General features: G+C 34.3%; 1 non-coding gene across 1 annotated transcript; it reads right to left on the minus strand.

Annotated features, from left to right (window-relative positions):
- Nucleotides 1–11,330: 11,330 nt before the first annotated feature.
- LOC147822491 (U6 spliceosomal RNA) lies at nucleotides 11,331–11,435 on the minus strand. The gene has a single exon (XR_015445633.1). It is a non-coding gene; the product is annotated as a U6 spliceosomal RNA (small nuclear RNA).
- Nucleotides 11,436–26,111: the final 14,676 nt, after the last annotated feature.

The following is a 26,111-nucleotide window of genomic DNA, read 5'->3' on the forward strand; positions in this document are numbered from 1 at the left end:
GCTCATTCACACTGAGTGAGACAGTCCAGAAGATATAACTTTCACCAATATTACTCTATAATTTTATTCTTCTTCTGCAGCTTATCACAGAGAAAAGCTGTAGCTTATTAGATGGGATATTTGTTTATTCTCTCTCCTTATTACAAAACCAAGTTTGAAGGTTTGTCCTTTTGTAACAAGACTGAGTCTATACAGCATGGCCTGCAGAAGTTAAGCCACCTCTCAATATAAAAGAAAGCCTGTATGTAGGGCACTTTAGGGTATCTACTTTGGATTTTTACAAAACCAATCTAGTTGGAGCATTGTATTAGAATTGGTATTTTTTTCATTGGCCAAATCTTGTCATCTCCCAATGGATACTTTATTCAGGCCTGTGTGTAAGAAACAAATCAACCATTTTCTCAATGACTGTGGCTGAATTTTCAATCTGAAACACACACGTAAAAAGGTGGGAGGTGTGAGAGCATCCCCGTCATAACCTCCCTGACAACCTCCTTTCCTAGCCTCTAGATTTGCAGCAGGGGTAGAGGAATGCTAACTCCCCCCTTTCCTACCAGCAGCAGCTGTGACATGCCATGGCTTCTGCCTGTGGGAGAGAAGATAGGAACTATTTGTTTTGTGGGAGCCTTTCTCCCTTTGTTTGTGGCCATAATAGGGGACACGTTGCCCCTCCCACTGCCTCACAAGAGAAGTGGAGTCAGCCCATTTTTCTTCAGCTTCATGGATGGAATTGTGAGGTGCCCCAGTAAGTGCCTGCGAGGGAATAGAGGAGGTCTCACCTTTCAGCATGGTTTCTAAGGTACCCTCCACCTGGGGAATCTCCTAGCCAGAATGAATTGGGAACTTTTTCGTGAGCAGTGGAAATTGGAAAATGTTCTGCATTGATTGGAAATGTCAAGTGGCTGGCTTTTTCCTAGGAAATATAAAACTTATTTTATCTTAAGAGCCACACTTAAGCCAGTGAAGCTGTTCAGGAGATAAACATTAACTATTCTCATGCCAGAACCTGTGCCCTGTGTACGCTGTAAGATGTGCTGACACTGGAAGATATCTCTACTGTGTGTTCAGCAGGTGTCTTTTTTTGTCTGTATCTACTTGGTTTTTATACTTAAGGCAGAATTTAGATTTTTAACAAGTTTATAGAATGTAAGCACACTGAGAAGAGTTAAGGAACATTTTTAAAGTTTTTATACATTTTGGAAACAGTATTACTGACTACAAATAGACTTCTTACCCAATATGTAAGTATGTCTCCATTTTATACAAAAACAAAATGTTTGTTTAAAGCCAATAAGTATTAACTGAATCTAATAGATGTAGATCAAGTTTTGAATGGCAGGACCAAACTGAGAAAGAGATGTCAAATTTTGATCATTTTGCATGTTAAAGAACTAGATATATATTGTATAAAAGAGAACACATTAGTCACATTTCATGTATTAAACTTATATAGCTTTAACTCAATAAGCTTAAATTTAAAGCTTAGACTTACACCATGTCATACATACATGTTATGTCATAAATTGAGATAATAGTGTCATAAAATGATTACTGAAAACATTTTATAAGCCACCATTTGATTTAACATTTAAATTCAATTTTAGCAACCAAAAGTTTAACAATGGAAAACACAAGAAATTGGTACATACCATGTAGAACCCTCTTTTTTAAATCTAGCTTTGTAACTTTAACTAAGAAGAGCTCTTAATAAGATATCTTATTTTTTACATAGAAAGCTTAACTTTTTATTTATGAACAATTTAAGTAGGCTATAATTATTTAATAACTGTTCGAGTGTGGCACCATAAGTCCCTGGGAATACCAGACAAGCCACTGATCAGTGAAGAAATTGGACACATCTTGTCCAGGTAGCTGCTTTTTCAGCCACAGAGAGTTTTGCTCAACAATATCCCAAGTCCAAGGGGTTGTCACTTAGTTACCTTAACAATTGCTTTAGATAACTCAACATAACAGTTTATATTTTAAAGTATTTATGTATTATCTTTGATCAAGGAAAGCTCTTAAGTTATTTACACAGACGATCATAGACACTGTTTTTATAAAACTAATTTTTGGCATTATCTTGGTTATCTTACAACCTGGATAGAAACATGTCACCAATCTTAAAATAACTTTATTTTTATCAACTGATTTAAATTTGTCTCCTTTTAAGCTATGTAAATCACAAACATTTGAGCTAATAGCATGAATGTCCACTTATCTATCAGGCAACCTAAGTAGAACATATATTTGAAGATACAGATATAGAAACACACACATTAGTTTAAATCATAAAACATATATGGAACCAACCTCTGTGTGATTTTGAAATATCCTAACCCTCGTCCAGTAAACTTTTTAAGTGGACTTAGTTATTTTCAAAATCTAGATAACTGAGGGTTTTTTTTTTTGGTGAGAGCCTGAAAGAGCCAGAGAAAAAATAAAAGGAAAAATAAAATTGATATGTGCTCACAATGTTTTAACAAAACAGCTTGCAACACCTTAATTAGTTTAAACAAATGAACATAAAGCACAAACATACAAGCACTTACTTTCAGATAGAGTGCACTCTTAGAATAGTACTCAAGTTGAGCTATAGTTACAATAAACTGTTATATAAATTGACTACTTGAAACTTTTGGGGGTGATCTGACCACTTAACACAGAAATTTCTTATAATAAGCTAATACCAGTAAGGAGGTGAGAGAGAAGAACCTCTTCATACTGTGAAGGCAAGGAATGTTTAAAGGATTAGACTGACAGATTTTTTAAAAATAAATTTCTTTTTTTATTTTATCTTATTGGAACATTTCAGGTATACAATATAATGATATTCATCATTGGAAATTTGCACCTTTGCATAATCTCTTTTGGTTATTATTTTTCCCCTTCCCCTGCCCTACCTTCAACTCCTACATCCCTCCCTATTTACAAAGATTTTGTTTCCATTTTAAATTTTCTCATATTAATTCCATTCCTTTCTTTCTTTTTCCCTACTGCTCCCACTTCCCCATCCCATTTGCCCATTTTCTTCCTATTTCACATTATCTATTATAACTTTTACTCCTTATTTACACTTTCAGTTTCTCACACCAGATACTATTTGTTATTTACACATGTGTGTCCTATTTATTTCACTTAAGAGTAAACGCCTCAATATGCATCCATATAGCTATAAATGGCTCTATTTTCTCCTTTTTCACGGCTGAGTAGTACTCCATTTTATTAAAAACCCACATTTTCTTTATCCAATCTCAAGTGGATGGGCATGGCTGTTTTCGAGTTTTAGGTATTAAAAATTGTGCTGCTATGAACATGAGTGCACATATATCACTATGGTATGATTCTTTTAAGTATTTGAGGAAGATACTCACCAGGGGAATAGCTATGTCAAATGGGACTTCCAGTCCTAGTTCTTTGAGGTATCTCCATACTGATTTCCACAGTGGTTGCACCAGTCTACACTCCCACCAGCAGTGGAGCAGGGTTCCTCTTTCCTCACAGCCCCTCCAGCATTTGTTATTGGTTGATTTCATGATAGCAGCCATTCTTTCAGGAGTGAGGTGGAATCTCAGCGTTGTTTTCATTTGCATCTCTCCAATGATGACTGATGTCGAACATTTTTCTATGTGTTTATTTGCTATTTCTATTTCTTTGAGAAATGTCTATTCATTTCAGGTGCCCATTTTTGGATTGGGTCTTTAAACCTGGGTTGTCTCTTCACACTGCTGGTGGTTTCTCTTGCTATGCAGAAGCTTTTTAATAAGAAGAGATCCCCCTTGTTGATTGTCTGTGCTAGTTCACAGGAAACTGAGGTTTTGTTCATAAAATCTTTTCCTACACCAATGTCTTCAAGTGTTCTACCTAACCTCTGTTCCAGGAAGTTCAGCATTTCTATTTTAATATCTAGATCTTTAATCCATTTTGATTTTAGTTTAGTGCATGGTGTGCATGGTGAGAGATATAGGTGTATCCATTTTTCCAGCACTATTTATTAAAGAGGCTATCTTTCCTCCAGTGAGGGTGTTTGGCTTCTATATTGAGGATGAGAGGGGAGAGTTTGTCTGGAGTTGTTTCTGCATCTTCTAATCTGTTCCACTGCTCCTCAGCTCAGTTTCTTTGCCAGTACCATGCTCTTTATATCACAATAGCTTTGTAGTATAGTTGCAAGTTGGGGATTGTGATACCCCCTGCCATGTCTCTGTTGCCTAGAATTGCTTTTGCTATTCTAGGTTTCTATTTGTTCCAAATGAAATTTTGGATTGCTTTCTCAAGGTCTGTGAAATATGCTGCTGGGATTTCAACTCAGATTGCATTGAATCTATACAGCAGTTTTGGAAGAATGACCATTTTTCACTATGTTGATCCTTTCTACCCAGGATCAGGGGATGTCTTTCCATTTTCTGAAATCATTTTAATCTCTCTTTTCAGAGTGCCATAGTTTTCAGAGAAGAGGTCTTTGATTTCTTTTGTTAGGTTGAGTCCAAGGTATTTCAGTTTTTTGGATGCTATTGTGAAAGGAATTGTTTGCCCTAATTCTGTCTCAGTGAGTCTGTTGTTTGTGTAGAGGAAAGCTCTATTGATATTTGTGTGTTGACCTTGAATCCAGCTACTCTACTGAATTTTCTTATTAAGTCTAGAAGACTTTTGGTCGAGTTCATGGGGTCTTCTGTACCAAGTATCATGTCATCTGCAAATAATGACAATTTGACTTCTTCCTTTCCTATCTTTATTCATTTTATTTCTTTCTATTGTCTAAGTGGTGAGACTAATGTTTCCAAAACTATATTGAAGAGGAGTGATGATAGTGGACATCCTTGCCTTGTTCCTGGTTTTAGTGTGAAGGATTTCAGTTTTTGACCACTTAGTATGATATTGGCTGTTGGTTTTTCATAGATGGCTTTTCTCAGTTTGACATAGAGACCATCTATTCCTATTCCTACTCTAGGGTTTTTATCATAAATGCATGTTGGATTTTGTCAAATGCTTTTTCTGCATCTATGGAGATGACCATATTTTTTTTGTCCTTGGCTCTATTAACGTAGTGTATTACATTGATTGATCTGCATATGTTGAACCATCCCTGCATTCCTGGGATTAGTCCCACTTGGTCAGGGTGTATGATATTCTTGATGATCTTCTGAAATCTTTTTGCTTATATCTTATCAAGGATTTTTGCATCTATGTTCATTAGTGAGATTGGCCTATAGTTCTCCTTTTCCATTGGGTCTTTCTCTGCTTTGGGGATCAAGGTGATGCTTACTTCCAGGAATGAATTTGGGAGTATTGCTTCCCTTTCAAGTGTTTAAAGAGTAATGACACTAGTTCCTCTCTAAATGTCTCGTAGAATTCATCAGGGAAGAAATCAGGACCTAGGTTTTTCTTAGTTGGCAAGTTTTTAATTATATTTTCAATTTAATTGAGAGATATTGGGTTGTTTAGAATTTTTAGATCTTCTTCATTCAACTTTGGTAATTCATACATGTCTAGGAATCTGTCCATTTCTTCTGTGTTTTCCATCTTATTGACATATTGGTTCTTGAAGTAGTTATTGATGATCCTCTGGATTTCTGCTGGGTCTGTTGTAATTTCACCCTTTTCATTCCTAATTGCATGGATTTGGGCCTTTTCTCTCCTTTTTTGGATAAGGTTAGCTAAGGGTGTGTCAATTTTGTTGATTCTTTCGAAGAACCAACTCTGGGCTTCATTGATTTTTTTGTATTGTTCTCTTTGTTTCTATTACATTTATTTCTGCTCTGATCTTTATAATTTCTTCCCTTGTATGAGCTTTGTGTTTATTCTGCTTTTCTTCTTCTAGAGGCTTGAGGTTCAGCATCAGGTTGTTTAATTGGGCTCACTCTGTTTTCCTAATATGAGTATTCACTGCTATGAATTTCCCTCATAAGACTGCTTTCACTGTGTCCCACAGATTCCAATATGTTGTATTGTCATTGTCATTTAATTGAAGGAACTGTCTGATTTCTTCTTTAATTTCCTCTGTGACCCATTCGTTATTCAGAAGTGTGTTGTTCAATTTCCACATGTTTATGAAATTTTTCGAGTTTCTTTTGGTATGGATCTCCAATTTCATTGCACTATGGTCTGAGGATATGCAGGGGCTTACTTCCTTTCCACTTAATTAAACATGCTCTACAAGTGAGTATGTGGTCTATTTTGGAGAACGACCCATGTGAAGCTGAAAAGAATGTGCATTCTGCTTTTGTGGGGTGGAACACTCTATAAACATCTGTTAAGTTCATTTCTTCAAGAATTTAATTGAGTGCTAGTATTTCATTGCTTATTTTTTGTCTAGTTGATGTCTACTTGTAACAGTGGGGTATTGAGGTCCCCCACTACTATTGTATTAGTGCATATATGACTTTTCATGCCAGTTTGTATTTGTTTTATATAGTTAGGCGCACTAGTATTCGGTTCATATATAGTTAGGATTTTCATCTCTTCCTCTTGGATTGTTCCCTTTACAAGGAAGTAGTGTCCTTCTTTCTCTCTCTTAATCAGTGTTGGTTTGAAATCTACTTGATCTGAATAGAGGATAGCTACTCCTGCTTTTTTTCAGTTTCTTGTTGCATGGAGTGTTGTTTTCCACCCTTCAACTTTCAGTCTATGAGTTTCCTTTTGAATTAAGTGTGTTTCTTGTATGCAGCATATTGTTGGATTTTGCTGCTTGACCCATTCTGTCAGTCTATTTCTTTTGATTGGTGAATTGAGACCATTCACATTGATGGTTATAACATATATATTGACTTTTCATTGTCATTACTTTTTCTTTTTGTTGGATTCTCCCCATTTGCATTTAATTTCTTGTCGTGCCTGACAGATTCATTCTGCTGGGCTTCCTGGGGTTGTGATCTTCATTTTCTTTTCCTAGGATATTGTCTAAATTTTTTTGGAGTGCTGATTTGGTATTCATGAAGTTCTTAAGGTGCTCTTTTTCATGAATGTATCTTACTTCTCCATCCATTTTGAAAGATAGTTTTGCAGGGTACATCAATCTGGGTTGGAGGCTGTTTTCCTTTAGGGCTTGAAATACATCACTCCAAGCTGTTCTTGCCTTGAGGGTTTGCATTGAGAAGTCTGCTGTGATTCTGATGGGCTTTCCTTTGTATGTGATTTGTTTCTTTTCTCTGACTGATTGTAGAACTTTGTTCTTCTGTTGGGTTTCTGGAATCTTAAAAATTATATGCCTCTGTGTAGGTTTTTTTTGATCAAGGCTATTTGGAGTCCTGTATGCCTCAGTTATCTGTATGTCAAGTTCTTTTCCCCTGCTTGAGAAGTTTGCTGTCATTACTTCTATGAACAGTTCTTTTTAAAAATTTTTTGTTTGCTGAATTTTTTTATATTAAATTCTTTTATTGGTACATTGTAGGTATACAACACAATTACATTTCTCATTGAGAATTGTACCTTTACATAATGCATCTTGGTTCTTATTTTTTCCCCATTCCTAGCCCTCCCTTCATCCCCTCCACCCTTCCCTATTTACAAAGACTTTATTTCCATTTTTTCCTTTTCTCATCATTGTATGGGACAGGGGAAGGGGACGTTACCAGAACCTCTGCAGTGAGTCCTGGTCTCCTGCGAGCCACGGCAGCACATGGCGAATTACAGGAAAGGTAGAAAAATGAGACCGAGAAGAAGCTGAGCTTTGGGTCTGATCAGTGCTGCTCTGGGCAGCAAACACAAAAGACCCCTAGCTTGCAGCACCTTTTATTCAGTACATCGGAGAAACTGCTGTAACAAATAAAAAAGAGTTCAGTACTTCACATTGGGGTAAACAAGGTGTAACAGAAACCTGGGGGGCAGTGGAAATCTAAGAACAATGAGGAATTATGCAGATGAAGATTTGGTTCCTCTCTGGCGTCTCCCGCAGGTGTGGTCTTGTCCTGGAGATTGCAACATCCCGGGGGGGGGGGGGATCACTCTGGTCTCAGTTGTGACCAGAGGCCAAAATGCAATTATGTCTGGAATGTCCTAGCTGGGCTGTAGGCAGGAGAACTAGGCCTACTCAAATGATTTTTCCTAGAATTATGTAGCATTGCTCCCAACACATCATTTTTTTTTCCTTCTTTCCTTTCCCCTGCCCCTCCCACTACCCCTACCCCTTTGGACCTTTTCTTCCTACTTTGCACTATCGATTATTCATTCTAATCATTGGTACATTTTAGGTATACAATATAATGACATTCATCATTGGAAATTTGTACCTTTACATAGTCTCTCTTGGTTCTTATTTTTCACCCTTGCCCAGACCTGCCTTCAACCCCTCCATTCCTCCCTATGTCATCTGCACTCTCTCATGTTTCTTCATTGACTCCAATCATTATTATGTTGTTCTTCTTTGCATTGTCTAGCAGCTCCTGGATTGATTTCTCATGGTCTGTTACAATTTTAAAGCAATTTTTATTTTCCTGGTCTCTGATTGCAATCCTATTTTCTAGATCACAAATTCTGTCCTCACATTGGCTCATTCTGCTTTGTAGACTTTCAATGGAGTTTTTAACCTCCTGAAAATCTCTTTGCATCTGTTTTATGGATTCCATTTGTTTCCTATGTTGGGATTCCATTATGTTCTTCAGTTCCTCTCTAGATTTATTAATCGTGTCTTCCACTATGAGCACAATCTCTGCTGTTATCTGAGAGATTATTTCTGATTTCATTTTTTCCATATCTTTTTTTTTTGCCATTTCAGGGAGTCCACATTGTTCAGTATCAGTGTTCCAACCTGTCTCCCTTTGGGGTTGCTTTAGGTGATTTGGAAGTCTGGTTTTGAGACTTGTTTATGTGCCTTCTGATTTCAAAGGGGGGTGGGACTTGCTGCTGGTGTCTGTTAGGCTCACCTCCTCTGGGCTGGGAGCTGTGGTACCAGTTTGTCTTAATCTTGTAAAAGCCTCATAGGCTTCTCAGAACCCTCTATGGTTTTCATAGCCAGAACTCTCCAGGCCCGGCTTGAGTATGGAAAGAGACTAGGTGACAATTTTTTTTAGCTAAGTATGTATTTTAAAGAGTGGGTTAGACAAATGCCTGTCAAGGCCCTATTCTGTTCTCACACTGATGTCTACCCATGATAGTATGTTTTAAATTTTTCTAAGGTATTTGTTAAGTTTGACCTTGTCCAGTGTCAGCCATGTCTGACTGGAGGTGCTCTAGAAAGTGGCCAACAGCACCTGTGCCCCCTTTCACTTGATCCTGTGACCCTTTTGGCTCATACTTAGCTAAAACTTTTTTTTCACTCTCAGCATATGTAAACTACAAGTGTAAATCATTCCTCTGATACCTGCTTTCTTATGTTACAGGTAAACAGATTTTGCCAGCTGCCTCAGGCTGACCTCCTGGAGAGACAGAGGTTGTGTTCTCATTCAGCTTTTGTTTAGGTAAGGTGGTCTAGCTAATCAAGGAGTTCCAAAGCTAATTCCCAGTGAGGTGGAATAAAAAAACTGTGTGTGGGGGGGGTCCTCTCTTAACTTAGAGCTTTTTCCTGGTGAAACTTCCTCTGGGGATCTAGAGAGGTGTTATTTCCACCTGCTCCCGGCCCAATAAATGTATTAAGCCATATCCGAGAGAGTGGTTCTATCTTACTAGCAGAAAGAGAAAAGTCTAAACCTGTATGTCAACTCTTAATGGAGGGTTAAGAGAGCGCTGTAACAATGTCACCTCAGCTCTCTCTGGGACAGAGAATAGCAGGAGATCACTGAGAGAGTTGTATCTCTCACCTCAGGAAGGATTGCAATAGATAAGTGGAGATTTCTTTGCTGGTTACCCATCCTGTTCAGGAAGTCAGGACCCAGTTTCCAGTGAGGATCCTTTGTATGACTGGGCCAGCCATGGTCCCTCAGTTGCCCTTTTAGTTTTAACAGGTTCCATGCAACCAGAGATCTATCTCCAGAGAAGAATACAGCTGCCTGTCTGACCAACAGTCTCACTGGCTTCAGTGGAGGATTAACAAGAAGATGCTGGGGAAACCTGTCTACTTTAAGAGTAACAGCTGCTCTAAGAGAATTTAACTAGCTGGCAGAGTAACCATTGTTTCTTAGAGTTCTATAAAGGACAGATATAAATTGTGTGCATGTATGTTGGACCATTCCACCACACTCAGCTCTTCATAGAGAAGATGATGCTCCGCATTGGGCACCAAAGATGTAACCATATTCCTGTAGCTCTCAGGTGCTTGTTTTGGGGCAACAAAGTTTGAAGCCAAAAAGCAGCAAACAGCAAGTGGTGGAAAATGGCCAAATGTGTGTTTATTAGAAAGAATACATGGTATGGCAGTGGGAAGCAGAGAAAGAGATCAAGGGAAGAGGGAAGGAGAAATCACCTTCCAGACCATACCCCAGTGACCCTCTTCCTCCAACCAAGCTTCACCTCCAACAGTACATTTAACTGTAAACTCACCAGTAGACTAATCTAACAATGATTCATTAACTTTCCAAAATCCTCACCTATGAGTACAAGGCTTTGAGGCAACCTCTAGATATAAACCATAAAAACAATGATATCAATTTTTCCCTCTTTTATCTTTTAAATCTCTGTTGTACCTTAGACTTGTATTTTTTTTTTGTCCAAAGTGTTCTTTATTTATATCATCTCCTTTGTACTTTGAAAATTCTCACCAAATATTTGTTGACTCAGTCTTTAAAAATATTGATCTTTATTTTTGTATATTTCTGTTTTTTAATTTTTAATAAATAATTTTCTGCCTTCATTCAGTATATAAATGCTCATCTATGTCTCATTTACCACAGTTTTATTTGTTGTAATTATGCTTCCTTTTGCACTGTTCTAAAAAAGACATTTATGGGGCAAGGGATTTAGCTCAGTGGTTCTGCCACCTGCCTCACAAGCAGAAGGACCCAAGTTTGATCCCCAGTACCAAAAAAAAAAACAACAAACATTTATATCTACTTGTATGAGACTTTTTATTCATCATGTTGTAACTTAAAAAAAAACCACTGTAATTCAAAAAAGCTGTGTAAATAATGTCAGTTCACTTAATATGATATAATGTATGTTCATTTTCTATGAAAATTCTATAAAAGGCTGCACTGGTTGTTTATTCTGTATTTCTTGGCCTTTACATCTATGAATGTCCAATCATTTAATTTATTATGTTTTTCAAAAGGTTTATATCTGCATTGTTCTTAGTCTCCTTTTGATATATATTAATGCTAGTGGCATTTTGTAATATCCCATAGTGGTAGTGGAATTTTCAAATTTTATGTAGTTCTGTCATTTTCTACTGTATATATTTTAAGGCCATTTCATTATGTCAATATACAGTAAGAATTACTTAGTTTTTCATATGACTACCAATTTTTCAAGTCATGGAATTCATGAATTTGAGAGTCATCCTTGTACACAGACATGCTAATTTTTTCACTATTTTTCCAATTTAGTATATATGCAGCTAAACTAAACACACATTTGTCATTAAATAGTGTTTATATATTTTATAGTGCTTTTGGTTCTTAAATTTTATTTTATCTGACATAGAGTTTTTTAGCTTATTTTATTTTTTTCCTGATACTCTTTTCCAGTTTTTTACTATCAGTTTTTTCATATCCTAACATTTTAATTATCACTTAACCTGCATGAAAGTGTATATATTTTTCAGACAATCTGCCCTGAAACAGGTGGATTTACATATTTTGTTTATTAACTTCAAAAACAATTTACTGTTACATTTTCTCTTTGTCTTGCTTTTTACTATGCATACTTAATGTATCTAAACTTTAATATCTGAACATTCTCTCAAAGTGTACAAGGACCTTCTTCAAACCCCTGAACTTCATTTATTCCACTGTCTATTATACTGATACTTTCTAATGTTTAATACTGTCATTTTAATCTACAAAGTAACTACTCTTACAATGAGAATTTTATATAGGAAAGTATTATTTAACCTTCTTTTATCTGCTTACCATTAAAAATTTGCTTATCATACTTACTGTATCTTAAATCTTTCTCTTGTGAACATTCTTTCTCTTACTACATTAAAGACACCAAAATAAATTTAATGAAAGTCTACCAAGGTACACTCAATTTTTACTAATCTTAAAGTGATCCCTTTTGTTCTTAAAACTTTTTGATCTATATTCAATTCAATATTTATAGTTATTTCAGTGGAGAATTTTGCAAATATTGCATTATATGCTCATTCTTTTTGTTGCTTTTCAGAAGTTTTCTGCAAATATTATTAATGATTCTTTGAAGTTAAACTATGTTCATCTATAGTTATTTTTAAATGTTTCTGTCTTTGATTTTCTACAGCTTCACTGCAATATAGGCAGTGGTATATTTCTTCTACATTATTTTACTAAGTGTTATATTTAGGATCTGGAGTGTCCTGCAAAGTCTGATGTGTTGAAGTGTTTATCCCCAGCTGATAGGGCTATTAGGAAGGGATAGAAATGTTAGATGTGGCTTAGTTGGGGAAAGTAGGTCATTATGTGAATTCGTTACTTTTTATCACTGGGAAAAATACTCGATGCCCACAAGATACAAGAGGAGACATTCATTTTTGTTCATGGTTTCACTTTATGGCTGTTTTTCTTCAGGACAGAAGCAACATGGCAGAAGGGCATGATCAAATTTTATAAACTACTAGACATAAAGAAAAGATAAGCCTCAATACAAAAAGAGTTGAGGATGTCAATATCATATTCTCAATAGTAGACAGATTATCCAGATACATTTTTTTAATTAAAGTTAAACTATATGATATATGAATTGACCATTCACAAAACACCCCAACCAACAGCTAGAGAATACATATTCTTTTCATCAGCATATGGAACTTTCTCTAAAATAGACCCTATACTGTCTTACAAAACAAGTTTTAATATACTAAGAAAAACTGAAATCATACCTGGTATAATTTCTGATTACAGTAGAGTCAAAGGAGAAATGAACAGAAAGAGAAACTTTAGAATTTTTACAAATACAAGAAAAGGGAAAAATAAACTTATGAACAAAGGGTCAAACATTTCTCAGAACAATTTCTCAGAACAAAATATTAAAACCAAAACAGTATTAAGGGGGAAGTACATAGTAATGAGAGCCTACACAAAAAAGGAAAGATTTCAAAAGAAACAAACCAGTGGTGCAAACTCACAGTTCATATCAAACTCACAGTGTGGAAGTGAGAGCAAAGGCCAAAATTAGTAGAAAGAAGGAAATAATAAAGATTAGAGCAGAAATAAGTGAAAAGAGTCTAAGAGAACAAGAGAAATGAACAATGAAAAGCTGAGTTAGTTCTCTGGACAGATATACAAAATTTGTGAACCATTAGTTAGACTAATTGAGAATAGAAAGCCCAAATGAATAAAATTTGACATAAAAAAGGAGACATTAGAAATGATACTACAAACATGCCAAGGATCATTTGGGATTACCTAGAAAAGTTATGCAAAATGTGATTGGCAATTGACTTCCAGAAATTCTTCAGAAAGTGGAAAGAATGATGGGATATGTGTGTTTGAATGGATGCAAAGTCTTTTGAGAGGGATTTCTGGCAATGTGCCTTATACTATACTAAAATTATTAAATTGAAAAAGTCTTTAAATTTTGATCAAACCTAGTATGCAGATAAACTAAAAAAACTAGAGGAAATTAATAAATATCTGAATACATACAGTCTACCAAAATTGAACAAGGAAGATAAATAACCTGGGTAGACCAACAACAACTATTGAAATTGAATCACAAATAACACATACCTCAACAATAAAATGCCCAGGAATGGAAGCCTTCACTGCTGACTTTTGCTAAACTTTTAAATAAGAACTAACATTAAAAAAATAACTAACATCATTGTTTTTCAAACTCTATCATAGAAGTAAAAGAGAACACTTCCAAATACATTCCAACAGGCCAACATCAATCTGTTACCAAATTTGACAATGACACAACATAAAACAATAAAATTACAGACATATTTCTGATGAACATAGATGCAAAATAAAAACCCTGAAAGTGTACTTGCAAGTAAAATTTAATAGCACATCAGAAAGATCATACACAAAGGCAGGAAAAGGTATGCCTTCATTAAGGAATAATGAAGAGACCAGTATTATTATATCATAGTTAGCAGGCAAAATAATATATTTATCAGTGCAAAAGCATTGAAATCACCAAAATATCCAGGAACAATGCATACTGTACATAAATTATTATGTAATATATAAAAAAGTAGTGCACAACCATTAAAATGTTGCAAGAATTTCCATTAAACTGGAAATATTTTCATATTATTCAGTTAATTAGAAAAACTAGAGCAAAGCTAGCACTCATATTGAAATGTTACAAGTGCTTTATTAACTTCTTATAATAAGTGACGTAGGCACTAGCATTATCTTCATTTTGCAGATGAGGAAATTTAAGGCCAAAAAAGTTTAAGTGACTTGCCTAATGTCTCATGGTTACTAAATGAAAAAGTTGAGATTTGGAGTCAAGGTTAAAACCAATATAAATTTTTTTTACATGCATGTATACTTAGCCAAAGTAATCCTTTTTAAAAACATGAATCAAAAAATAACATTTGTCTGTCTCAATCATCCAAATCCTTTCCACCTCATTCAGAATAAAATACAAATACTTTTCATGACCTACAATATTCAAACCTGAACTGGACCTTCACTACTTTTGTGTCATTACCTGCTACCACTTATGACTTTAATCCAGCATATCAGCTTTCTTGCAGATCACTAGCTCAATGTCTTTGAGTTTACTTTTCCTATCTGGAGATCTCTAACTTTAGATATATATGCAATGTTATTAAAATGTTCAGTGAATATTTAAATTTAAAACATTTATTACAGTAAAGAGACTGCCATTAATTACCCTCAAAATATTCCTCTCACTTCAAACATACTTATCATACTTTCTGAAGCAGTTCTGGAAGTCCTCTTTTGTAAGTTTCTTTATGTGTTCCGTTTTTTTAAAAAATTAAATGCTGTTGCCAAGTTCCCTCAGTAGAAGGGCAGGCTCATAAAAACATTCCTGGGTGTTCCTACTTGCTTTATTTACCTATTCTTTGTTCACAGCGCTTCTCCTGGCTCTTCCTCAATGTGGCAGGAATGAAGGGATTTTTGATGGACATTCATGGCAATGTGTTTTACACTATAGTATATTTTTAAAATTGAGACATTCACCACAAAGTTTTATCACACTTCATATGCTAATAAACTGATAAATCTAAAAGAAATTGACAAATATCTGAGCATATATGACCCACCAAACTTTAAACATTTACTCCATTTGTTGATCAAAACTTACATGTGACTCACTCCTCAGTTTTTTAGGTCTATGATCAAATGCCATAAATATCTTTATTAACTATACTGTAGAAATATGACACTTTCCCTCTTCATCTCATTATTTTGTTATTTTTGAAAATGGAATTTATAACTCGCTGACATTAAATAATGTTTTATTTCCTACCAATTTTTTGAAAAATAAAATTTCATAAGGACAGAACATTTGTGTACCATGAGTTGCTAAATCCTAGCATCAGGAATAGTGTTTGACATATAATAAAATCTCAAACTCTTTGCAGAATGAATGAATCACATGTTTGACATATGACAATTTCCAAATAAAATATTGATATATATATATATATTCATTTTATGGACCACCATTACTGTATCTGGCACTTGTGCATACAGACTATAGAATATTATTCTAAATGTATAACTTTATTAGTGTTTGAGGTGTAATCAAAATTTGTGATGAGCATTTTAATTTAGTTTTTATAAAGATTAACTTTAAAAATCATTTCTTTATACTTTGAGGTCTATATATGAAAATAAAAGGTAGAAGATCTTGTATTTAACTGTTCTTTAGAAAATTTTCTTAGCTGATGTCCTCCAGGAAGTAGAGCCTGAAGTGCAAAGTTTTTTGTAGTATATCCTGACAAATACTGTGTTATTCACCACTAAAAGAACTGAACTGTTAAGCCATAAAAAGTTGGAGAACACATATCATTCACAGGTGTTTCTCATTTGAAAGCATGGTTCCATTCTTGGGACCAGGTAGTTAAATGAATTGGTCACTATATGAGGAATTATATATAGTATGTAGATTATACATTCAGAGTACAGAAATGATGAAAGGAAAATCCAATCTGATGACTTTGCTTTTATTTGCATTATTCTTATATGCAGGGCTGCAATGTATAACAAAATTACAGTACTGTAATGTATAGTACAATCAGTAAAGTTTACAGTTCTGTACTGTAGAGAAAACTACCATAAGGCCACACTGGTGCTCATATTCTTTCTTTGTAAATCTGAATTCCTATAGTAAGTCTTTTTTTTGGTACCAGGGATTGAACTTGGGTCCTTGCGCTTGAGAGGCAGTGGAACCACTGAGCTAAATCCCCAGCCCCACCCCCCATAGTAAGTCTTAACAGTGTACTTTGGTTCTAAGTCCCAACAGTCATTAACTGAGGAATGGCTGTATATTAGTGAAAGAGGACAATCTAAAAAAAAAATCTACATACTCTATGGTATAAAAAAGTGACATGCTGGAACAGTAAAAGTAGGGAAACAATAAAAAGGTCACAGATCATCAGAGGTATCAAGGAAGGGAGGGATGAATATACATAAATTTATCCAAGAGCATGGAAGTGGTGAGGTTAGTAATGGGGGAGCATATGCACATGTGGGGAAAATCTTTGTATATTCCATTAATTACTCTATAAACCTAAAACTGTTCTAAAATAAAAATATAGTAAAATACATTTTAATTTAAAAACAAAAAAATGTCCTAAAACTTGCAGAGGATTCCTGTTTAAAAAACTAGGAATGAGATAAGGAAGCCTTACTATGTCAATCTCTGTCAAAATTTCCATAAAGTGTAATGATTTTAGTTTTTATTCTCAGTCAAAAAAATCCTGGGAGAAACTTATGAGGGGCTAATCATGAAGATAATGAAGGTAAAAATGAAGACATGGTTACAACTTAGTTCAATTGAGATGAATGAAGTGGGAATACTGGGGTAATAATGATAGAAAAATTTTCCACAGTTTTTTCGAGCAGTTTTGCTGAATATGATGTTTTTCCCCAGTGAAGGATAATTGCTACTGTTATAAAATTTCATATTCAGTTAACTTTATTGCAAATTATGCCAAGCATAACAATTAGACAAACACATTATCTGAACATTCATGATGGTTACTATACGTTAATATTTACAAAGGAAAGCAATTCGACATTTTACTCCCTCTATCTCAGGAAATCCTTGACGTGTGAGGCATCTAGTTAAACCCTCAATGTTCCCAAATTTCTCCCAAATTTCTAGAATAGGATGCTATTAATCACTATCCTCAAACTAAGTTGCAGAACACTTTTGTAATTCTCTGAAGTGCTGGAGATGTTAAAATAAGAATTATTAATATCCTGTACCAAGCAGGAGAATAAGAAAGTTAAGTTTAATGTGATGGAAATCTGGGAAACAAATTTTATTCATAGAGATAAACATTAAGAGCAAATTATGAAAAATGAATAATTTTTAAATTGGAAATTTAAAGTGCTGTAGGAGGTTTTTGGGATAACTTTCCTAGATATTTCTTAGCAACAACTGTCTGTTCTCCTTCTTCATGATGGTTCTATCATTGGTAGGTCTTCAAAGGAACAGAATAATCCTTTTGAAATTAATAGTCTATTCTGGATAAAGAAAATGTGTTTTTTTATGAAATGGAGTACTACTCAGCCATAAAAAATGAGAAATTAGAGACATTTATAGATAAATGGATGCACATTGAGGCGATACACTTAAGTGAAATAAATAGGACACACATGTATAAATACCAAATAGTTTCTCTGGTGTGAGAAACTGAAAGTGTAAATGAGGACTAAAACATATAATAGATAATGTGAAATAGGAAGAAAAAGGGCAAAGGGGAAGGGGAAGTGGGAGGGGTAGGGGAAAGGAAAGAAGGGAATGGAATTAGGATGAGAAAATGGAAAAATGGAAACAAAATCTTTGTAAATAGGGAGGGATGGAGGGGTTGAAGGGAGGATTTGGCAAGGGTGAAAAATAAGAACCAAGAGAGATTATGTAAAGGTGCAAATTTCCAATGATGAATGTCATTATATTGTATACCTAAAATGTACCAATGATTAGAATGAATAATCGATAATGCAAAATAGGAAGAAAAGGTCCAAAGGGGTAGGGGTAGTGGGGGGGGCAGGGGAAAGGAAAGAAGGGAAAGGAAAAATGAAGAGAAATGGAAAAAATGGAAATAAAATCTTTGTAAATAGGGAAGGGTGGAGGGGGTGAAGGGAGGGCTAGGAATGGGGAAAAAATAAGAACCAAGATGCGTCATGTAAAGGTACAAGTTCCCAATGAGAAATGTAAATGTGTTGTATACCTAAAATGTACCAATAAAATAATTTAAGTAATTTTAGAAAAAGAAAAGAAATTAATAGTCTATTTATTGCATATTGGTTTGTTCAGGGATGATGGTTCCCAGAGGGATGATACGAAAATGTGTCAAATGTATAGTATCATTACAATATGACTTGTAGGTATAGCAATAAAATGAGTTGCTCAATGTGAAATATTTCACTCTATTTTAAAGGCAATTTTTTTAAAAGATTGTACTCATTTTTGCTTAGAATTATGATTACCTTAAACTTTTACTCATTTGAAAAAACTTTCATTTGGTTTTCAAATTGAGGCTGAGACAGTTTGAGTCAGCCTGGACAATTTAGTGACAGAGAGACCTTGTTTCAAAAATAAAAAATATAATGATGGATTGGGGATATAGCTCAGGATAAAGGCCCCCAGTTTAATCCCCACTGCAAAGAAGAGAGAAAAAAGGAAAACTTTTAAAAACATAAAGAATCAAACATAGACCCCTTAATATATACTTAATTGAACTCATTTTCATCATCTTATCTTTGAACAAAATTGGGGTTTTCTTTTATTTTTGTTTTTTGCCAACTTTACCTCCCCTTTTAAGCAAGATGGAGAAAAATAGAGAAAATGAGGGTGGAAGAGGGTTTTATTTAGTAAAACAGTGTTACCCCAGGCTTCAAAATAGTTATTGACAGATTCTCTTTTCATAGGTAGAAAAACAAACTTTTGAAGAACAGACATTTAAGTTATGTAGACTCAATATCTAAATCTTTTACAATTATTATTCTGAAATGAAAAATTAATTGCAAATAATTAGACGTTAATTAAAGCAGGTTTCTTCTGGGTATTGCAAATCTTTTGTAGTTTTGTTTTAGCTAACTGCTTCATTAATGATTTATAAATGTGTATACAGCTGTGGGAACCATAGTATTATCTATGCACTCAGAGAATGATTACACATGAAAAGAGCTACGCAGCTCAAGGGAAAATCTCTGAAATTACTTACTGCCTTAATTTCAACTATTAAATTCAGAACATTTACAAATATAATGTGATGGTTTACCATGTTTCTGGCTTATAATTTTGACAATTTCAAAAGAAAAATTGATATTTTCATCATATAAAATGTCTTCATACTTCTCCAGTCCACAGCATGCAGAAACATTGAGACTTATTAAACAATGAATGTAAGCACTTTATTTATTTATTATTTAGGAAATAATTCATAAATAATTTCTTTTTTGTGCATCTGTTACATGTGAAGAATGAAAACAACATACAAGCCAAAATCAGTTTTATTATTGTCTTATCATTACAGGTGGTTTTAAAATAAGTCATATAATGCCAATTTCTCAACACATTTCTAATTCCCCATAATCATTTCATAATCACTATTTAGCTCTAGGGGTTCCAACTTTATTTTGACATAATTTCTTTGAATTTACCATTACTTATTTTTGAGTAATTTTTTTCTGAATTTCAATTGGCTAACATTATCAATTATTTCTGGACTCAGCATGATGAGTTTTCCGTGATATATGATACCCTCTATGGTCACCCATGTGAGGGTAATGCTCTCTCTCTCTCTCTCTCTCTCTCTCTCTCTCTCTCTATATATATATATATATATATATATAGCCAAAAATGTGTAAAATCTTCAGGAAAAGAATAACTTGTATAAATATTTTAATACTAAATTTATTGAGACATCATGAGATTAATATGATGCTTGAAGTGATGGCCATTAGCTTCCAGACATTTACCAGTATGCCAAACTACCTAGGTAACATTGGTCATTGAGATTGTTGCACATGTATTTTCAATTTCTTCTCTAAGGGCTGGCAGTGTAGTGAGTTTGCTGTGATATATGACATTCTCTATGGCCACCCACATGAAGGTAGCACTATATGACTTTGAACATTTAAATTCTTATTTCAGAACTTATATGTACAGATCAGATTATGTGCATGAAGAATTTCAGGGACTTAGTTTATCTTAATGAAAATTCAATATTAACTGATCTAATGATTTAGCTTAACTTTCAAGTTGATTGGCTTGTTAGCTGCCTAGGGAATTACCAAAGAACACTCCTGGGTATATCTGGGTGGGTCATCAGGCATGATTTTGCATACTGTATATGTATACTGATACCTTTCTCTTTGGCAGTGTGTGCCTGCTATGCATTCTGGACACCAGGAACTAAGCACTTTTGTTATGCTAAACCCTCTGCCATGATATTTCTGTCTCAAAGCCAATTAACTATTTACTGAATGCTGTACATTCTAAGCCAAATAAACCTCACTATTTTTATGTTGTGAGTGCAATTAATTTGTCCCAGAAACAGAAAATCTGACTAATACAGAATATAGATGCCAAAAAAATTCAAACATGGGGTAAAACTGAATCACTTAAACCTCTCCTCCATTTAGATATGGGTATTAGATATTATGTGTCAGCAACTAGGAAACTGATACTGAAAATTTGTGTCAGGTAAAGGATCGTTTCTATAATCATATGTGAATGTGTGGTTTACTACTTTGTGGACCTGATTTGGGGGAGGAATTAAGAAATATTTTTAGATATGAGCAAAAGAAGCCCCAGAAAAATAGCTTGATGGGTTGTGCTGCCTAGAGCTCCAAAGCCCAAAATGCTGAGAGAAAATCAAACAGTAAGGGCAATGCTCAGGAGATTTCAATTGAGAACATAGACTTCATTGGTAACTATATTACAAGCCAAATGTGATTTACTCTGGCAAAAAAAAATTGCCTAAATTTTGCTAATGTCTTCAAACTTTGCAGTAAACAGAGAGTAACAGTGCTGGACCAATTAGTCTTGTAGAGAAAATTCCAAAGTTTTCCAAAATTGAAGCAGTGGCATGAATGCTCCTAGATATTTAACCAGTGTAATAGTGACAATCAGAAGCAAAGTGTAGAACAGAGTGATTTGAAAACTTGAGTTTTGGCCCCAAGGGGATCTTATATAAAATTGGAGAAAAAACTGTGTTTTCTATAGAGATTAGAAGTAATGAAAAGAAGCATAGTTTTCTGTATGTGGACAAGAAGAAATGTGCTTTGAGGTTATGTAAGGAATCAGCAAGACTCACTCATCATGGGCTCCAGTTACAAAGTTATAAACCTTTTATTTGAGAGGACTCTTCCTCCTGGGCATACTGGTTGAGAAGGGCCACTTAATTAGTTGGTTCCTCTTGATTTTTTTCACTATATTCAGCCATCCATGTATTAAGAGTTTATTACAGCTGTAGTCCAATGGGCCTAGCTACTGCTTGAGATGACAGCAAACCTTGACATTATCTATGTTTTGCTGGTTTTATAGGCATGCCAAGTAAACAGTTGTGGAATCAGAGAACCTTCCACCCAGATTTCAAAGGAAGACCTAGGACACAAGCAAAGAGCCCCTGAAAGGGACAGTGAATGAAGCTGTTTGGGGATCCAAGGAACTTAGAGATGTCAGGAATGTAGAATATAGTCTACGAAATACTGCAGACTGTGAGTGGAATTGTGAGACCTAACTAACTCCATTTTAAAGTTTGACTCCATCTTGGAATAAGACAGTAAAGTGGCCTTGACATAAATTCCACTTCACTGAAGTCAACTATTCCCCTAGTCTCCTTTGTGCCCATAAACTAATAATAAAATGTCCTTGCTGTGAGACAACAGATAAAAAAAGGACACAGCTCCTAACTCAATCCTCTGTCTGCCCAGAAAACAGATGCTCCCAGGCCCATTATCTATAGAACATTCTGTCAATGTGCTGATTGTTCCTTTTTCCCATAAAATCTACATGTAGCCACCCCTCAACCCCCCCCCAATGTACACCCCATACTTGCTAAATATCAACCAATCATGTAACTGCTAAATGGAAAATCCCCAAACCTTGCTGTAGCCACAATAAAAACCCTGCTGATTTGAAATTCGGGGCTCTCAATCCTGATCCGCTGGGTCAGTGATGGTTGAGTGCCCCTGCTCGAGCTTGAATAAAAGACCCTCATGTATTTACATCGGAATTGGCTCCTTGGTGGTCTTTGGGGACTTCAGGATCTGGGCACAACAGAATCAGCTCAAGGGAGAGGTCAAATGGATTGCAACAAGTAAGACCATTGGGGTGAGGTCACTCAAATCCTTTGGAAATAGTATTTCAGCTCTGGGTGCTACAGATGTTGGATGTAATATTTGTTCTTCTGGGTTTTAACCTAATTCTTTTCAATACACCTACTTCCTTCCTTTTGGAATCAGAATATTTATCCTGGGCCCTCATGGGATATTATAATATGCTTTTTACTGTTATATGGGTTCACAGTCAATAGTATGCCTCGAGCCCCAGAAAAGACTTTGAACATAGACTCTTGACCAATGCTGGAATTGTTGAGACTTTGCATAGGGATTACTGCATTTTGGGTTGGGTAGTTGTATCATGTAAGGCAGGATTACTACTTTGTCACTATGTTTATTTGGAGAATATATATGTTTTGATGAGATGTGTGTGAATGTCAAGTTGACTAAGAGGTGGGATATGATGGTTGAGTTTAATTACCTTGGAACTTGCTTAAGTATTAGCAGAGAATGATTCTGAGTATGTCTGAGTAGGCCATGAGGTGTGGTTTTGTATGTGGCTTTCCTCTCCAGCACAGTTCTCCCACTCTGCTTCCCAGTCACCATCAACTAAGGAACATTATTATGCCACATCCTTCTGCCATGATGTTCCTGTCTTGAAGCCAGCTGTCCATGAATGGAATCCTCTGAGACTATGAGCCAAATCACTGTTTCTTGAAGTCATGAGTATCATGTAATTTTTTCCAATGACAGTAAAGTTGACTACTACAGCTGACTTCTTATTTTCTGGCTATGTACAAATAAAATTGTGATTGATGATATAAAATATGAGAATTTTTTAAAAATCTAGAATTATATTTGTTGACATACTTCTTAGAAATATACATCCTTTAGAGTAATTACATGAAAATACAGTTTTTATCAGGTATGAGTCATGCAATTACACCTTCACTCTTTTCTTGTCTAAGTTTTACTGAATCAAACCTGACTTGAAACTAAAGTAAATTATAGTCCATGGACAACAATTTCTCATAGAAGAAAATGAGAAACGATATATGTGACTGCATTAAAATCAGATGAAGATCATAAACTTAAAATAAGATTTTGTATTTTCCCATTAGGAATTAATTTTTCTTTAAACTTTCAGCATAAAATAAAATGAATGTGTATTCTGTTTCAGAGCAACACCATGATTCTTATTAAAACAAAGTATTTACTAATGAAATGAAGGGTGATGATGACCAATGTCTTTTTCATCTCTAATTTATATGATTAGGTAGCAGATCTTTTCCCTTTGTTCACATTAATGCCATATTAGGTTACATCAAAAGAAGAAAAATGATTTCACATGAAGAAATTTTAATACTTTGGTATTCATATGATAGTGGGTGAGATCAAAATGGAATAATAATGAAAAAAAATATATAAATGCTTCCAAAGAAGAAATTATACATTTTAGGTTTGTGATTTTAAATAATTTTTCTAGCAGTATTTACACATATGAAAAATATTCACTGGCACAAACTATATTTTCATATAATTTCCTTTGATCAAATTGTTATTTCTGTGAGAGACAAATTGTCATGCTTTCAGAGCTTATATGTCGTTTATAATTTATAAAAGAACAGAAGGTATCATTTACAATTGTGATTGCTTAATAGCAACTGGGCATGAGATCATAAAGTTTTGTTTCTTATTTCCTAATAATTTTAAACCTGGACCACATAAAAGCTAATCTTCAGATTTAAACTTCTAAACGGAGGGAGAAAAGTGCAAAACAGTATGTTCTTTCTCTAATTGTCTTGTAATTCCTAATAAAAGAATAATTAAGTTTTAAGTTTTTTAAAAAAGCACAAGTTAATAAAAAAGCAGCAAAACATTTAGAATGCAGCAAATAATTAAGAAAATCATAGCGAAGTCAAACAACTTAAAAGGCATAGATCAATATAATTAACTTCAAATATGGAAGCCACAACAAGAATCAGATGAAAATACAGAAGAACAAATTCTTAGAGAAGAACTTGTCAAAGGTCTACCAGATGCATAGCCTTTAGAAGCCTTGATGATGATTCCACAAAACCATGAGAATTTTAGCTAACATTGCCAAATGTGTAAGGCAAATGAATTTGATATCACAATGTTGACACTCTTCTGGAAGGGTAAATATATATTGAAGATACACAATACCTTGAAATGGGAAATCAATAATGGGAATTAATTTATCTGAGAGTAGTTCAGGTTCTAAAACTAAATTGAGAGTTAGTGAAGTAAATTTTAACTCAAAAAACAACATAAAGGATTGCAGTACAACTCATGACAAGGTGGAGTACATCTTGGTACAGCAGATGTAGCAAAATCTGGGAAAGAAATATGAGCTCAGGGTTGTTTTTCCTTCTCTCCATAAACAGAGGCTACAAAAACCTTAATAGAACATTTTAAAGATGACTAAAAGTATCAACATTGGCAAGGGAGTTAAAAGTATGTACATTATATGATGGTAAAGAAGAAAAGTGTCAAGGCAGAGCTACAGGGCTTCCATAGTTTGAAAAACCTATGAATATTTTGCATGGAAATTTTGCCAGTGTGTCATACCAATTTAAGATAAAAAGTATTCTCAACACAAAAGTCCAAGGAAGAAAGATACTAGAAACAAATAAATATATAGCCTATAGAACACAAGGAAAACCTCTACAAGTGCTTTATAGTGTTGAGAAATTCAGATTAAATAAAATAAAGAGCTAAGAGGTGAAAGAAAAAATAAAATTTTTGACTTATGACAATAAATCAAGGGTCAAAATATTTATGTATCTAATAAGAAAGAGCAAAGATCACAAACTATTATGGATGAAAAAATTTATATGTGATAACAAGAGAGGCAATCTAGACATAATTATATTGAACACAGCTATGAAATTTCACATAATTAGAAAAAATGTTTTAGAATGTAAAGGCAATCCCCTTTGAGAATAACTTGTGATCCTAATGAAAGAAACATATAGATTAAAATAATTATTAAAATATATAATATTGTAATTTTCCATTAAATGAAGAAAGAAGTAAAAGGGCTTTACAAAAAATTGATACAGAATGGTCATATTAAGACATATTTCATTATTCACAACTAGACTTTCAAGATAAAGAAATATTTTTCTGAAAGAAAATAAAACACAATTCAAGAAAACTTTACCCAGAAAAAATATTGAAACATGAAGCCAATAAACATGCTCCAACATAAAGGAGGTGAGGAATAATCCAGAAAGTTTTTTGAAAAAGAAATCCAAAACTACTTTGTAAAATAAAATAAAATAAGAGATACATAAAAAAAATTGAAATAGGATTAGTGTCACATGCCTACAATCCCAGCATTTTGGGAGGTTGCAGCATATGTATCACTAGTTTAACCATGGTATGAGCTACTAAGTGACTTAGTGAGACCCTGTATCAAAAGTAAAAATATAAAAAAAATCTTGAGATGTGGATTGTTACAAAGGCCCTGAGTGCAATCCTCAGTACTACAAAGTAAAATAAGGAAATGATCAAATAATACAATTATGTTTGTAAAATTATAGGACCAGAAAAGAATGTAAATTCTTAAAACTTTTGGGTGGGAAAATAACATAAATCACAAGAAACAAAGAAAGAAAAAAAATGTGGAGGATA

This window comes from Heterocephalus glaber, unplaced genomic scaffold (assembly GCF_053883595.1).
Source record: "Heterocephalus glaber isolate CG9 unplaced genomic scaffold, H.glaber_assembly_v1.0 deba00001613, whole genome shotgun sequence".
Classification (NCBI taxonomy): Eukaryota; Metazoa; Chordata; class Mammalia; order Rodentia; family Bathyergidae; genus Heterocephalus; species Heterocephalus glaber.